At 38.4% G+C, this 17800-nt stretch overlaps 1 protein-coding gene across 11 annotated transcripts in view; it reads right to left on the bottom strand.

Annotated features, from left to right (window-relative positions):
- Positions 1–17800, bottom strand: part of PHF21A (PHD finger protein 21A) — a 159915-nt gene that overhangs the window by 37544 nt on the left and 104571 nt on the right. The window lies entirely within an intron of this gene.

The raw sequence follows: 17800 nt of genomic DNA, 5'->3' as shown, positions 1-17800 counted from the left end.
ATAAACAATAAACATTCTATGTATTGATTTTTTGGGGGGGGAGACAGACAGACAGACACTGATTTGTTGTGGTGCCCATTTATGCACCCACTGGTTGATTGCTGTACGTGCCCTGACCAGGGGTCAGGACGATGCTCTAACCAGCTGAGCCGCCCCACCAGGGCCCAGACGTTCTAAACCACTGAAACGTGTAATTCATGAACTGGACTTCTTTGCTGGGCTAGGGTCTGTAGAAACACATTCATTTGTTTAGGCAGAGTAGGGACTTACCTACATGGATGAAAAATTTAAGGTTTGCTGAATTTTCTAGACCTTGTTCAAATCCAGGAAAATGGGTACCTGAATTACCTTCATTACTATATAATACATCTCAACAGAATGTACGTCCCATGAGGGAAAGGACTTTTCCTCACAACTACAGTTGTGGCTAAGTCAATGTTCTCATTCTCTTCACATGATATATAAAGTGATAGAACCAAAGACCAGCAAAAGGCTCAGAGAATATATAGTAACCATTTGGGGCCAGACTCGGATTCTGACTCTCCTGCTCCCAGGGCTGAAGAGGTGTAAGCAGCGCCCCTCTCATACACTTTCAAGCCAGTTCACCAACTGAGGTTTGTTATTTCTGGTAAAAATAGATTGCTATTTTCTAATACAGATTATGAATAGAGAAAAAGAAGTGAATAGAGATCTTTAAATAAAGAGTTAAGTGAAACTAGAGAGCCAGGTTGATTTTCAAATTCCTGCTTATGATTCTAACCAACTTCATAGCACGTATTCTCTAAAGAATCCAAACCTGCAGGCTACTTGCTTAACATATTTGAATATTAAAATACTTATAAAATGGATTTTTAAAAACTTTAAGTCACTGCAAAATACATTCTTGAGAGAATTTTTATTATTTTTATTATTGACTTTTTTAGGCAATGAAAATATATAAAGGCCAATTTGGGGGAGAAAAGTCTGTTATACTTTATGCTTTGCTAGCACTTCTTCCTTCAGTAGTTAAACATTAAGAAGAAAAAAAAGGACGCAGAGTCCAATGTCTCCACAGAAACCATCTGCAGAATAATAAAAATGCAAATTAATAAAAATATCAAATGCTTATAAAAATTAACTTTCACATCTTCAAAATCCTATTTCTCACGTATAAATGACAGAGTAATTGAACTGATACAGTTTAGGAGAAGGGAGAGTAATAGTAGGGGTGCTATGGATTAATGCTGTATATCACAGGTAGATTTTATCGCTTGGTGACTGCCATTTAACAATTTGTTAATTATTTAGAGGTGCTTTCAGTCCCCCTCTAAAACGTATTAATCAGCATTAATCAAACATAACAACAAACAAGCAAAAGTGTGACAGGACGGTGGCGGAAAAGGGACTCCAAGAACCTGTATTTAAAAAAAAAAACAAACCAGAATAAAAAAACAACCCCCCCCCCCGCCAAAAAAAAATCCCAGCTCAAATCAGGAGAGAAACCAAGAGGAAAACATACAATACAAATCTAACACCTGCCAAAAATAAACTTTGAACAAAAACAGCACAGGAAATTAAATAATTACTGTACAAGGCACAAAAGGAAAGGGTGTTTTTCTCCTCTACAGCCATCCTTAGGAAATACAGCGTTCTCTACTGACTGCCTAACTGGGGTAAACTACAAGCAAGAGACAAAGCCCGGAACCCACTCCCAGTGTTGTGTACAACAGAAGGGAACAGTGGGGGAAAGAGCGAGAAAGGGATGCAGACTAGAGTACTCTGCAGCCCTACGGCTGGAGCAAGGTGACGACCAATCAGAACCAGCATCAGGAAAGTGGGAGTAGTCAGTCACAACGCATTCACAACTGTTCCTCCCCGGGGCCTGAAACAAAGCCTGCGCAACTTGTAGGGGATAGGAGTGGGGGAGTCGGGTTCAAAATGCTTGCACACTTACATTAGTCCTTGAGAGGAAGGGAAAAAAGGGAAACAGAGGAGAAAGAGAGCTGTGTAGACTGGACATGGGTCAGAGCATATGAGCTGGGTAAAGTTTTCTTTGAAAGAAGGGTCTGGTATATTTCAGAGTGCTGCTCAGAAATGCACAGCCCCTGCACACCCTGCTGTGTTTACCAGAAGATGAAAGGAATATCAAGCTTGTTCTTGTGCATGTCTGTGAATTTTTTTTAAAATCAAGATTTGGGGTAAGTACTAATACCTCCTGCAACTTAAGTATCTATCACTGCATTTTGAAAATCAACCACCTGAAGTCAGGGGAGCCCTAGCTGGTGTGGCTCAGTGGATTGAGTACTGGCCTGTGAACCGAAAGGTCACCAGTTCGATTCCCAGTCAGGGCACATGCTTGGGTTGTGGGCCAGGTCCCTGGTTGGAGGTGTGTGGTAGGCAACCACGTGATGTTTCTCAGATTGATGTTTCTCCCCCCTCTTTCTCCCTCCTTTATTCTCTATCTCTGAAAATATATAAACATCTTTAAAAAAAATTAAGTCAGGGGAGCTCTGAGGCAGAGGTACTCCTTAGGTGTAGAGAGGCCCTGCACAATGAAGGTGAGTTACTGAGCAAATTTACTGGCCTTTCTAAGTCCCACAATCCAGTCTTGTTCTAGTTCATCCTTGCAGGCACAAAAGTCACATTAACTCCAGCAGGACCCTGATCTGAATCAGTACCAGTTCTGGGTGGCAGCAAGAAGATAAAGCTGTAATTTTTCATAAATCTTAGCTGCATAGTACCAGGCAATGTTCATAAGTACCATCTCATTTCCAGAGAAAGTGAGCCTATACTTTTACTATTATGTGTTTTAAACAAAGAAATCAACTTCTGCTAGTCATTAGTGAAGGTTGTGCTGGCATAAACAATTTGGTATTTTCAATGTCATTCATATATTAAGGAGAACTTTAAACTGAAGCTTTGTCATTTGTCATTCAGAGTAAGTTAATGAGAGTAAAAGAGGGGAGAAAATGAAAGAGAAAAAGCTAGAAAGAATGAACCCAGAAGCGAGGGAGAAAAGTTGAAAACTTACCGTCTTCTCTCCTTAATATATTTTCTATAAACAATGGGCCAATGTACCAGGCGTCTGAAATGGCTAGTGCCACCCCTTTCCACCCATCTGTCCAGAACTGCTCCATACACCCGGCGTGAAACTCCCAGCCTCAGAGTCCCTTGACATTTGTATCACTGGGCTTCATCAGGGCTTGTTCAGGCAGAAGAGTTCACAAAGCCTCTGACACTTCAAGTCACAGTTTCTGAGACAGGTAGTCACGATGATCAATATTGTGACATTCAGTGATACTATCAATATGTTCACATGACAACAAGACAGATCCCAAAGAAAAATACAGAACTTTATAGGTCCAATTCAACAGAAAATTAGCTTCTTTTTCTTTTAAGTCAATCACTCCAAGTTCCATGGCCTGGTCAGCACAGAAGAAAGAAGGAGAGATGGAAGGAGAGCCCCACCCCTCTGGTCAGGCCTTCAGTTTCTTCCTGTCAAACTCTCACACCGATTTTAGAAAGCTTCCCCTGAAAGGAACTCCAGGCACAAGGCCCTGCCCTCCTGGATGCCGGCACGTTAAGCCTCTGCTTTTCTACACAGCCAGTCACTAGTCACTCCATTTGTTTGTGTTCTAGTTGACATTATCTATTTTATATTAATTACGAGAGGGCCACACCCACTCAGACATCTTACACAGTATTGCCTTAAAATTCATCTCCCTCCCCCCGCCCCCATGAATCAACCATGCAATCTAAAAATACAACCCTCACCCTTCATACCAGACACTCATAGAGACTTATAACTTTTCACCAATCCAGAAAGTCAAGGACGAATCTTGCCCATCTTCATACCTAAAATGCAGTGAAAAACTTTTCCACGTCTTCCAACTCACCAACTGCTCAAAGGTAAACGGGGAAACTAAAATTTTTATATGCAGAAAAACTAACGTGAAGAAACTAACATTTGTTGACTAAGTCAGAATTTATTCAAAGCAACGAAAACTTTCTATTGTTTGACTGAAATTCAGTCACTGCCTTTGTAAATAACCCCAATATTCACCAACGCTGAAGACGCAGGAAGGAGACGTGATGAGTCTTCAGGAGGCTGCATGCAATTATCATCCTCCAAAGAGCAGGGTGTGTGTTACTGGCATGGCAATGACAAAATTACAACCCAAAGTAAAAGGTATGTGCTAGTAAATTAAGTGAAGATTCCACCATTTTATGAGGTAAAACACAGGGAAGAGCAATAAACTCAAAATAAGCTCCTTCTTAATGCAATAAGTGAAATTCAATGAGAGAATATGCACTGAAGTTACTAAAAGGAATGTTCCAACGGAGACACACAGGCTGGGATTCTGACAGAAGAGGAGGAGGAATATTGGTGGCAGCAGCTATAAAAATATACTTAGCTAAAAATAATTGTGCTTTATTCATTTTGTAAGGCACTAGAAGGTTTTCCCCAAACTCTCTAATATCCAGTTTCGGGGTGAGTATTAGTAAATAGCTTCTAACCTTTTAAAACCTTTTTAAAAGAGATATGCCCTTTAAAAATGCCACCTGTATGAAAGAAGTGGCATCTACAATCTCATCTTATACAGTGAGCTGCGTATGTTGTCTTCTGAAAAGGATCTGTTTAGTCTTGGTGAGTTGGGAACATAATTATTTTATAGCTCTGTAAGGTGTCATAGAATTTGTACAGTACAATATAAATGAATTAAGGAACAGCAGCAGTTGGAATTATCAGAGTTTATTTTCGATAAAGTTCAAAATTCTCTACATGGATGCTTAACAGATGGTGGAGAATGCATATGTCATGGTAGCGATTAGACTTTGGCTTACTTTTTTAATTAAAAAATATTCTTTAGGGTTTACTCTTCAAAACACACACACACATATATTTATATCAATAGGTTTTATTTCCCATCTCCACAGGAAAACAGACCTTTTATTTGTATGAATGGGATTTCTATTCCATCTCCAAAGGGGATTAGCCCCTTTATTTGATGGCCTGATTGAAATGCAGTTTACATTCTTCTTATTTAGTTCATTCACGCTCTAATAGGTAAACTCAACCCCACCTTCCCCCTACTCTTATGCATGACTCTAAAAGACTGCTAGGACTGCTATAGTCAAACTCCTGCCTAAACGTAGAGACTCTTTTAAGAAACTGGGGATTGCCTTTAACTTGCACCAAACAAGAAAAGGTATAGCTGTTGTACACAGAGATATGTGTAACATTCAACAGGTAACATATTCAGATGCTAGAGCAAAATAGTAAAAATGCACAGATAGGCTAAAACAAAAGAACTGCATGCTGGAATGGTAGTTGCAATACATGTCTCTACAATAAAAGACCAAGGGAGCCAAAGCAGAATCCAGTTGGCTTACAATTAAGTTCTCTACATCTCTTTGAAGAATTAACCTATACTGTCCTGCTTGCTTCAGAACAATTCTGAGGATCAAATGAACTAATGGTGAGGAAGGCTTAGGAAGCTGTTGAGGGCATCATGAAAATAAGGGCTGATAACCAATGAATAATACAATTTGTCTAGTGTGAATATTTAACTTAGAGCAACAGCTATTTAAATGTGACTTTTATTTCTAACGTCAATTGTATTTCAATCACTGGATTTTTAACATAATTAGTTCCAACTATTTTTTAAAGGAGAATTGCCCAAAATACAGGATTAAGAAAGAGAATGCTACCTGTTGCCTTTTTATCTCAGGAATCAAACACATTGAGGAATATTCCCCTGTGTAGAAATCTAGGTATAGCCCAGATTTCCTATACCTCTATAGTGTTTCAGGGCTATATTTCAAATGCATAAAAGAGATGTCCAATTTAAATGTAACCTAACCCAGCAAAGACCCCAGAAACAGTAATGAGGACAGCAGAAAAAACACAAGAACATTTACAATCTGTATAATTTACAATCTGTGTAATTTCGCTACTTGCTAATATAGAATAGTGCCTGAATCATTGTGTTTGTAGCACACAATGAGACATGACACAGAGGCTATTAATTTGTAAATTCAGGTGCAGTTCAGCAAAATGCATGCCCCTCTGTAACTACCTGTTAGAGACCTGCGTCCCCCACCAGCTTGTCATTCATCCGGCCATGGCTCTGCCCCACAACTTCAAAGGCGGCACTGCCTTGTTAATGTCAGTTGTCCCACACACTATTCTCTCGTTGCGCAGCCCTGAAGCTGCTGTGGTTTTCCTCACAAAAGAGTTATGATTGGAAATGGCTGCACAGTAGCTGTCTCTGACAAGTTTGATATGAAAATACAATTTAAGCACAGTAATGATCCTGAAGTAGGGGATGAGGGGAGAGGAACAAAACTAAAAACCCTGATCATTTATGGAACTCTGCTCAGATAAAACAGACTGTTTTGCCTCCTCCAGCCCTGGTCCAATGTGAGATAAAGTAGGAACCCTCTTTTCACAGAAACACAGCACAGAATCAGATGCTGAAAGAGGCAAATAAAATAGATAATTTAACCAAGTTCTACACAGAATACATATACTAAGACATGGATCAATCATTTCCAAAGGTGAAGCTACCTTTTAACAATCCTCAATTCTGCAGTTTTTCTTGAGAGAAAAAAAGACACACAATGGTATTAAAATAATATACCATATATATATATATATATATATATATATATATATATATATATATCAGGCTGGATAATTCAGGTAGAAAATATTCTATGGTGAAATGAAATATTTTCCTCACATTCAAACACACATAAGTTTTATAAATCACTAACACTGACATTTTGAATTGGGAAGTATTTAAACAAAATCCTGAAAAACACACTTTTGAGTCTTAGAAACAAAATTTTTTCATCTCCTACAAACACACAGATTTTTGAAAATTCCAAACCTACTGAATGAGTAACTCTTAATTTCACAAAGAATTCAGTATTTCAGCAGTTAATTATCACAGAAGGATTTGCTACAATCACTAGAAGAGAAAAATGAAGTGTTTTACACATACTTCCTGATGAGACCCCACACAAAACAACACAGAGGGGGAACAATTCTAGCACCTACATGGGCTGCCAAGATGAGGGATGGGTAACTTCATCCCTCCTAAAGGGACTGAATCTTCCAAGACACATGACAGAGGATGTATTTAGTCTGGATTTTCCCCATCAGAGACAGAAGAAACCTGAACTCATCTTTCAGAATTTCAGAGCAGGTTTGCTTTTTTGTTTTAAAGTGTCAGTACCAGAAATTTTATTAAAGAGATAGAATCAGCAAAATAGAAGAAAGCATGAATAATCTCTTAATGAATAGAAAAACATTTGGTTAAAAATTTTAGTGTTTTATTAAACCTCAAGTGTGAAAAATCTTTTTCACTATGAAAATCACTAAATAAAATTGGCAAAAAATTTTTTCACTATGAAAATCAGTAAATAAAATTTGCAAATCTCTAAATAAAATTGTTCAAGTCTTTACACACACGAATGTGCATACATATACACCATATACCCTCCAGATTTTAGAAAAAAAGGAATGGCCGCAGTAAAAATGATTTGTTGTTTTTATCTTTTTTCTTTTTTTTGTCTTTCCAGCTGTAGCTTTATTTTTTATTAATTAATTAATTAATTTTTAGACAGAGGGAAAGGGAGGAAGAGGAGAGAAACATCAATGTGTGGTTGCCTCTCACGCGCCCCTTACTGGGGACCTGGCCCACAACCCAGGCATGTGCCCTGGCTGGGAATCGAACCACGGACTCTCTGGTTCACAGGCTGGTGTTCAATCCACTGAGCCACACCAGTCAGGGCAGTCTCAGCTTCTTCACTCAGTCTCCAACATTTTCTGCTTAAAACTCTATGAATCTTTCAATGTCAAAAATACAGTCTCTTGATCCACACCTTCTACCTCTATAAATAAGCACTGTACACAGAAAACTAATGCTCATAATGATGATCCTAACACGTTACAAAGACGCTAAATCATTAAAGAATGGTTTCATTTAGGGATGGAAAATTCACATGAATGGGTTGGGCAGGCAATGCATGCGAGTAACGCTGGCCCGGACAGCTATGAGATATTAAGGGGTGATGAGGACTAAGGTCAACTGGAGAGGGAGTGCCCTGTATAAAGACACTAATGTGAAAATTGCTTTTAACATCTTGAGTCAAATAAAATATCTTTGCTAGTTAGACTAAGCCCATGGGCTACCAGTTTTCAATTCCTAGACAGTAATTACATTTGCTAAACTGTAGTTGCTAGGAGAGTAATCAACCATTACTTCGAAAAAATTTCAACAATAGGAGGTGAGTCAAAAGGATTTCAGATAACCAGAAAATTAAAATGGCTTTCTGGCTGATCAAAATTTTACCGCTGTAAAAAGACTGGGGTGTGACTTTTAGTGGGAAGAGGTACAGATATAAAAAACAATATTCAACAGGTACTGAGGAGAATATGGTAAGATAAAACATCTGAAGATACAGGGGAGACAGGTAACTATATAAATTAGAAAGGTAAGAATGAAAATTCCAGTATGTTCCATAATTGTGCCAACTTTATCAAGACAGTTTAAAGGACTTACAGATGATTCAAAGCCCTCCCTGCCGCGCGACACGGATGTAAGATCTGGAATCAGTTTCTCTATCACTGAACTGCAGCTGTCTCCAGGGCTGGAGAAGGCAGCTGTTTAAACAGCCGCACTGTAGAGGTCAGAAAAAGGAAAACTACCTTGTTGAAGCTGCCCAGGGAATTTTCGTAAGCAAAAATGTAATCATCAGATCTGGAGTTCAACCAGAACACTAGAAACCTGTCCTGCACTTCTCTGGTTCTTGTTCCTGAGTACTCAGATTTTTCAAAATCATCCATGTGATTAAGAAGAAAGGAATGCATGTTATAAACATATGGACTTTTTAATAATTTTTCAAGAATTCTATTTTCTGAGTGAACCCTAAATGGAACCCTAAAAGGAAACAAATATTTTCCTAATGGTGCATTTTTTTTTTTTTTTAGTTCAAGTACGGTTGCAAATTTTCACACCCTGTTATCAAATAAGATTCTCACAATTGTGTGGGGTGGATTAAGGTCACTGTCATGTCACTGATTCGGACAGAGAAATGAAGGCATGTGGTGGCTGCTGACCAATCAGAAGTTGCGCAGTTACCTAATAGTGAAATGGGCATTAGTATATGGAGTCCCTATACTCTAGAGAATGAGTCTGAATGAAGCTCTGTTCACTGGACAAAGGGCTGGAGCTCATTTGTCTGAGCCAACTCTTCTGGAGCTGACAGGAGGTTGGGTGGCATCCAAGTGGACTGACTGAATATAGAGTATGTGGGGGTGGGGAGCTGGGTAAAGGGAGAGAGGTGTCCTTTGCTGGACATCAGTCTCTAGATACAATAAACAGCTGGGAACTAAAGACAGGCTGTTGAGAGCCAAGAAGAAGAGTAACTTGTGCAACAAAATGAAGGCGCCAAGCAGGAGAGGAGCCAGAGGGTGCAGACAGGGCAGGAAACAGGATAGCCACAGAGGAGGCAGGGACACCTCAAGAGATGGGTCTGGAACAACTGACACCCATCATGTCCATTCCGAGACGAAGCTCCTATAAACTGCTCTGAGCACTTGGAAGCACTGGGAATGTTCTTCAAGGGACTGCGCAGAGCTGCGTAACTTGCTCCAAATGCCAGAGACTGTATTTCTGTCATCAAAGATACTCTCCCTGGCAGCTGAGCAGGGCTACACTCTGGAGCCAACCCAGCAGAATGATATGCTTCCTCCTCTATGAAGTGTGATGGACATTTTTAAGATTCTGTTTCTAACCTTCCAGCCTCAAGCCAAAAGCTTCAATTCTGGAACAATGGCTTCAATTTAATAAATGGAATAAAAGCTGGCAACATTTAAACTGATAAAACGTTGGGTTCCAGTGGATTTTTAAAGGGGGGAAACCACAGCAAACTTTACTTACCAGCCGCTAATATAAAGCTAGGTTTAAAATTTTTATTCACTAACAGACTTATCTTACTGCCATAAAAACTATACATTTTGCTTGTAAAATAGAGCACAGATGATCAAAACCCATATGAAAAGGGGCTGAGGAAATAACATTATAAACCACGCAGAGAGGCTTTAAAATCAGCCTCTCTGCTTTCAGAGCTGCTACTAGAAATCCCAGCTGCCCCTCCCCCACACATCACACAAGACCAGGGCTCAGTCAATAAGGATGCTGCGCAAGTGACACAGCTATCACTTCTGCTTAGCCTCCACAGGCCTAATGTATGTGATGCTGAATCTACTTATCGCAGTAGGCAGCACAGCCTCGCCAAGAGTGCTTATGTTTTAAACTTGGTAAGAACAAGATGTCAGGGGTTTTGTTGTTGGTGCATCACTCTGCAAACACCTTATTTCAACTCTGTGCTGAGCTGGCAAAAGCACTAAATCAACCCAGGTCTGCGATCCAGCTCTGCTTACCCTTTGAATGTTCCAGTGGCAGGACAACTGCTACATTCACTGGCAACATGACACACCCCCTAGCACACATTTGTCTAGTTACCACACCCTTCGAATGTCTCTTTGATCCTTGTCTGTCCTTGTTCCTCCCAGCTGCATTTTCCATACTAAGTATTTCCTGTGACATTTTCAACCAAAGGACATAGGAATCTGACTCCATCTTGAGACCATTAGAAATGTAATCTCCATGCTACACAGAGATCCTGAGAGAAAGACCTGGTAGGCAGTACCTGAGCTTCCTACAGCCTACTCTGCTTAGATGCTGATAATGAAGAGACGGTTACTTCCATCCCTTTTAAAAGAACCCAGCTGATTCAAGGAGGGCTGTGAGGGCCTGTGTGATGGACCTGCTTGGAGAAAGCAAGGATATTTGTCATCTGATGAATACAGTGGAATGGACCTACTCGTGTGCAGGCTGTCAGCCTGGCCACTCATCAGAGGGGAGAAAGCATCGTTAGGAAAAGAAAATGGAACAAACTGAGTGGAAAGAAAGAAGTGATGTGAAAGTACGAGGTTTAACAAGGAGCTTTTCTTGGTGGTTGAAGGTGGTCCTTTCCTAACAGAGAATCCCTGTAACAGGAAGGAATCATTCCTGCACAGGGGTGCACACCTATACTTCACAGGGTGTTTGTTTGTGTGACAGTTATACTGTCATAATTTCAGATGGTTAAACCTCTGCTCCAGGGTTTATAAAAGATCAGAACACTTGTCACTCTTGGTGCAGGTAGAGTGAAATAGAGTTGGTTGAGCAGTTCATTTTTCTTTATAATTACACTCCATTAACCTTCCACATGAGAGCTCCCCTGTGCTTTCATACCAGCAGCACCAACTGGCTGCATTTGATAAGGCTGTACAGAGTCTGCAACACCAGCACATGCAACAAAAAGAACACTTTAATACTGCAGACTTAAGCAGAAGCTGAACGCAGCTCCACCACTCCTCTACTTATTGGCACACATAGTCAGCTCAATTATACATGTGTAGACAAAAACAAATCAAACACGGAAAGCTGGAAACCAGCAAACGGATGATGGGAGCTTGCTTAACCCAAAAGTGATTCGAGAATCTTCTGATAATCTTTACAATAGTAAAACCAAATTTACTGTTATTTTTCTAACTTTTGATGATGCAGTATCACATAAGAAACGTATTCAGTTTACTAAAGCTTACAGAGTGATACAATTACAGGGTGATGTATATTACAATTAGGTCATCTCGGTGTCTGCAGGCTGCATGTTGTGAAGGCAGTTTACTTGCTACAGTATTTCTCCTTATGGATCTTTCAGTAACTCATTTTTTTGATAAGTGGTTAAGAACTAGCACTGAGTCTATCTCTATCCTTCCTGACAGTGGCCACGTAAGTAATTTCTCTTTTTGAGAGAGAGAGAGAAGACAGAGAGACCTATTCTGTTAATAATGCATTCTCCTGGAGCTTTTAATGCAGTGCCCGGAATGCTACTTTCCATATGCACAAAGGTAGATTAGTGCTTTCTCTACCCTGAGCAAAGGCTAGGTGTTACATGCTTGAGCAGATAAAATGAAAGCCAATTTGGGAAGTAGGTGCTGGCACAATTAATCTTGAATAAGATTATTTGGGAAACAAAAGGTAGCTATATTTATACTTCTGCGTTAACCAATGGCATTCACAGCCCTCACAACATCTTGGAGTAAGGTTTGAATGGTAGTTTGTGTTTCTGGGCACATCCCCAATCACAGTGACCTAAGAAAGGTCAACAGGTACTAAAACTTGCTTTCTTTGGCAAATGTATGCACTGAGATGTTTGTCTATGGTAAGTGTAATCTGACAATCAGAGAATTAAGGTATAGGAACTCAAGTGGCACAGCATTTCCTTCATTAAATGTTATATTTAAAACACTTTTCTAGAGATATGAAACTACAGCGAATCTTGTTTCTGAAAATTAATGAGATGCTTAGTACTTCTAAAAGTGTTTGGCAGAGAAATGACTGTTTACATTTACATTTTGAATATGGATGATTAAATCAGGGAATTCTACTAAACTCTTCCTTTTTTCTATGCTTTACGTATGAAACTGAAGGATTTTTCCATTAATATTTTTCTTAACACCGTAACAAACTTTGATTATTGTATGCCTTTATGATACCACCAGGGTAACCTCTTAAAAAATCTTTTTCTTAATGCAAATGTCAGATTTGTGCTTGCAACCAAATAATTCATAATTCTTTAAAACCCAGTATCAAAGGCACAATTTATTATTTTCTTGCTGCGTATTACCTGCTGAAGCATTCAGCATAATGATGTTGAATGATCACACACCAAAAGATAAGCCAGCCATGCCTATAGGAAGTAGCTCCCGAAAATGTTGGTTTTTCAATGTCTGGATCCAGTGACAGTCAGATTTCTCTTCTGCCTAATAATGCATATTTTTCATTTCCCAATGAATAGAATTTCTTTCACTAAGTACTTGTTTTTCAGTTTGAAAAGTGGCAGACATTAAAATTCTACTTTCTAACCACATAAAGAATCAGGCAAAAGCCAATCTACCTGCTCGGGATCTGTGGCTCTGACTCACTGTCGGGCCATCTGTTTACGTGCTGCTTGTCTCACGGTGCAGACCACCCTGCTGCTGGGCAGACCTGCCTCACACTGCAAACTCATTCTGCAGTTTCAACTTCCTCACCAACGATAGGTCCACTTACCAGAATCTAAACCTACTGCTTTAATCAGCTAGAGTCAGCCTTTATTCTACTGCCCTAGTACAAAAAAGCAAAATACTACAAGTCCTTGCACAAACAGGTAATCTCTGAACAGTGGGCTCGTGAGGAAGGTGGCAGCACAGTCTTGCTCCTATCAGAACATTTTAGTACGATCGGCAGTGATCGGCCTGCTACCCAGGCACATGCACGCACAACTGTGGGGAGAGGCTAAACAGACCACTGAATCCTGGAGGACACGAGCATAAACTCTAAATACAAACCATTCTGCTCTTCTTTGTTTTAAAGACTGGCAACTTACTCATAGATGAGTTTCCATCTCTGTGATTAGCACACAGATTTAAAGCAGTAGTAGAAAAGGTTCTCAGAACATCCTTTGAAATCACCCGCAACTATTAATTTGTTTGCTGTTTTGCATGTACTTTGCTAATCATGCATCTTAGATTTGGAAGGCTTTTAGGGTCATGAATAGCGTGATGGGCAGTATAAGGTTTGAAGACAGTATTTACAGAATATCCTTAGAGAGCAGATAGTATTGCATTAGATGTGGTATAACATTAAAGAGTTAAATTCTTTAAGCAGTTCATATAGCTATTTCAAGAGATAGAATATATGTATTCAAAAGAATTATAACATTTCTTATAGAGTATTAACAAGCAAAATTATTGGAAGATTAAAAATATGTACACAGGGCAGAGAGCAGTAAATACAGAAAGTGGAGTCACAAAGAGAAGACAATATCAAACCTGGAAGAGTGGACATTTTGAGTAATACTAAATCCAAGAAAAAATTTGAGACAAAACAAGTATGGGTGATCAGTAATAATTAAAAAATTATTACTTTGGAGAAAGGGAGTAAGGCAAATTTACATGCTAGTGGCTGATAATAGTCCCCTTAACAAATAAACAAATATGTGCCCAGTGAAAGGCATGTATATACTTCCACTGTGCTCTATTCTTTACACTTAAGAAGACTGTTTTTTGAGAATATATTAATAGAATGTAAAATTATCTTATTTCTAACAAATGCACTTGAAAATGCACATTTTTAGAAAGTGAATTTTAAAATATCTATAGAAGACTAAAAAAATGTATTATTTAAAAGGAGCTGCATAGTTACTAGACTGGTGGTTAGAAGAACTATGTTGATAATGTGCAGAAATATACCTGGAAACATATTTGAATGACTCAAACATTAGTTTGCTTTTTAGCAACAAATAACTGGTTATGACAAAGCACAAGGAAGAGAGGAATTGATACCTACATGATAATTTCTCTATCTTAGTGGGTGAGAAATTCATCATATTTCATTTTGTTCAAGGCCCTACTGTCTCCAATGTGCACAAACTTCTTAACTTTTGTAATAACGATGAGCCACAGCAGTGGTGAACAGAAATGCCTGTCCTATTTCTCTGTGCTAAGGCAAAGTCACAACCTCCAGCAAGGCTGGCAGTAATATTATGTTTACTAAACAACAAGCAGCACCTCTAGTCTTTTTTCTTTTTTCTTTTTAAAGATTTTACTTATTTATTTTTAGAAAAAGGGAAAGGGAGAAAGAGAGAGAGAGAATCAACAATGTGAGAAACACAACCCTCAACCCAAGCATGCTCCCTGACAAGTAATCGAACCAGCAACCTTTGTCTTTGCAGGATGATGTCCAACCAAGTGAGCCACACTGGCTAGGGCTCTAGTCTTTAACAGACACTGAGAAATGGACATAATGATCTAGGGAAGATTATAATTTTTAAATTGACTGAAGAATTGAAGGTAGACTGTTAACCCTCTCAACTACTTGACACTTGCAAAAACAAAACAAAACAAAAAACAAATAGCGCCAATCAAATTATAAGAGAAGGCAGTAAACTTTAATAAAGAAAACAATCTGTTTGGCATGAAGAAACTGCTATGTCATTTCCCACACTACACTATGAAAACAAATCATTCACTTCTACACTACATGACAAGGAATATAGTGTTATTTGGAAACTATTGTATATTCTCTCACAGCTGAACCCTACCTCTTACTTATACTCTCCTGGGAGTTGCAGAGTCTCCTTGATCAAGATACGATACTATTCACAGCACTTCTGAATTCATTGCTGAAAATGACTGTTAGTTGAGATGTGGGAGTAAAGAAACTATGTAATTACCAGTAACTAGCTAACAGTCAAATTGTAGATGCTATTTAAATACTTTAATGTATTCCTTTGAAAAAATAATAGACTTTTAAACTGACCAAGAATTCATCGAGTACAATTGTTTCATGATTTTAATCCAACCTTCTGAAACATTACTACTAGGATATAAACATTTATGCCAGTTTTTCATTATTTGTTTCAGTCAGAGATCACTATTAGTGTCATTTTCTAAATTCAAAACCTATGTTTAAATAAGAAATTGACACTTTGAGTAATGCCATATCAATAGTTCAACAGTTCTTAACCACAAAACCCAGACATTTTGCTAACACAAATTAAAGAACACGCCAGGACTTATTAATATGGCTGGTTTAGAAGAAGAAATATCACAGAAGTCATGCATTGTTTTGGTAGAGAAGCCAAAGGGTATGTGGAAGTTGAAAAACCACCAAGTTCAAGTCAAGGATTCTATTGCTAGCAGGGTGGTAGAAATGGGGCTCTAAGATGTTTTAGAATCAAGTCCAATGATGGGCCATGAAAATTTCTGTTCTAATAAATTACTGCAATGTATTATACTTAGCCAATGGGCCTATAGGTTCTAATGAAATAAATCCACATTCACCTGACCTGAGAAATACATGAGGAAACTAAGAATGAAAGCCACCATTGTAGTAACTTTGGTGTTCCTGCCACGTGTCCCACAGCTCCAACAGACTAGCTAATAACACAGCGGAGAAAACAAAAATATTGCTAGCTAACACTGCATTTTTATATAAGAAAAGCGTAGAAAGAGAATTAAATGCATTCTTTTTTTTTCTCCCTGATGTGTACATTTAAAAAATTCATTAGTATCTTGCCAGATTTTCAAGAGAAAAGCTGTGTGCATCAGAGTTAACTGGTACATAGGCCATGGGAGAATAAAACCAATAAGAAACCTTTCTGTTCTGCACTTCACAGGGCTGTCACTCGTACTAGAAAAACGTCACTTTGAAGCCCTGTTTGCATTCCATTTTTAACTAGAGGGAAGAGGATGGAGGTCTTTGGTTTCTATGGCAACCCAGATGGGCCATAATACAAGATACTTACAAATGTTCAATTGCAGGGATGCCAAATCAAATTAAGGCAGAGTTAGCACTACTTTATAAAAACTAGATGGGGGAGAAAACAAAATACTTATGGCAAAATGATGCCATTTCTAGAAGTGATTCTGAAAGATTTCATGAAGAAATATAAGGGAGTGACTATTTTTAGTAAAAACAAATAAAACACTAAAACTAATATATAAAAATAAAGCTCCTATTTACATGAGTAAATGTTTTCATTAAATTTGACTACTAGAAAATTACTACTTCACTTAATGTTTAAAAAAATCCCTCTCAAGTAACATGAATTCATTAGTGATTTAAATCATTACAATCTGGCACGCTGGCTGGATTTTAATGGTGAGTTGAACTCCTTTGAACGACTTTTTCCTTTGCTCCACCCTCAAGATTTGTTTCCATATTTGGCTTTCATAATTAGAGTACTTAGTCCTCAAGATCATTGTGGAATGGCTAATGTTTCAGAAAGGAACTAATTTATAACTTGTACCTACTATAACTTGTGAAATTTATTAACTTTCAACGGAATGCAAGCATGCAAGCATCATCTCCATATCTCTTTCCATGTATAAATTACGATATATTTGAGAACAATCCTCAGCAAATATTTCTAGTTTTCAAAATCACTGTTTTGAAAAAGGTGTTCATGTGTAGTCTTCTTCATTTGAGGGGAAAATAAAATGCTTTATACTCAAAGCTAACAAGGGAATTGATTTAGGTCATGGATCTTGCCATTGGAGAGAGTGGGTATCACATAGCCCTTTAAGATCATAATGAAGAACTATGGACCCTACCCGCCCCTTCAAATGCCATATGTGCATGAACATATACACACATATTCTGCACACATTTCAGGGTGTTTAGACACCGCTCACCTCTGCCCCCAGCCAGAAACCTTCCACTGAGCATCTAGCTCACTTATTTATTCAGGGGCTTTCTTCCCAAAAGCCAAAGTTCCATATTAGTAATAAGGAAGTCATCAAAACAAAACAAAACCTTAACATTTTCAACATTAAGTAGACTGATGTACTTTCTTACTACTTAAAGTGTAGCTCAAATTAAATAAATTCAAATGAAACAAATTAATTTAATAACATGTACCTGCTGCAGAAATTGTATGGAAGCTTGAACACTCTGCGTTCCAACTCTTTGGGACTCCCATCGTCAGTTTAAGTTTGTTTCTGTGACTTTTTGTTCTCCCCTAACTGGCATAAACCCACTTAAAATTATGAGACAGGAGCAGGTTATAAAAACAGGACTAAAATAATTCCCCTAGTAGAACCTTTTAAAAAGACTCACATGCGTCTTGTTTTGAAAAGAAAATCTGTATATGTAGAGTGCCATTTAAACAAAAACAGCCATGAGAATGTTGTACCTGGACTCAAGGAAAGAGA

Source organism: Pteronotus mesoamericanus, unplaced genomic scaffold (assembly GCF_021234165.1).
Source record: "Pteronotus mesoamericanus isolate MK-2021 breed Mesoamerican mustached bat unplaced genomic scaffold, CSHL_Meso_final scaffold_1066, whole genome shotgun sequence".
Classification (NCBI taxonomy): Eukaryota; Metazoa; Chordata; class Mammalia; order Chiroptera; family Mormoopidae; genus Pteronotus; species Pteronotus mesoamericanus.
Note: the sequence above shows the minus strand (reverse complement) of the source record. Positions and strands in the feature narration are given on the sequence as shown.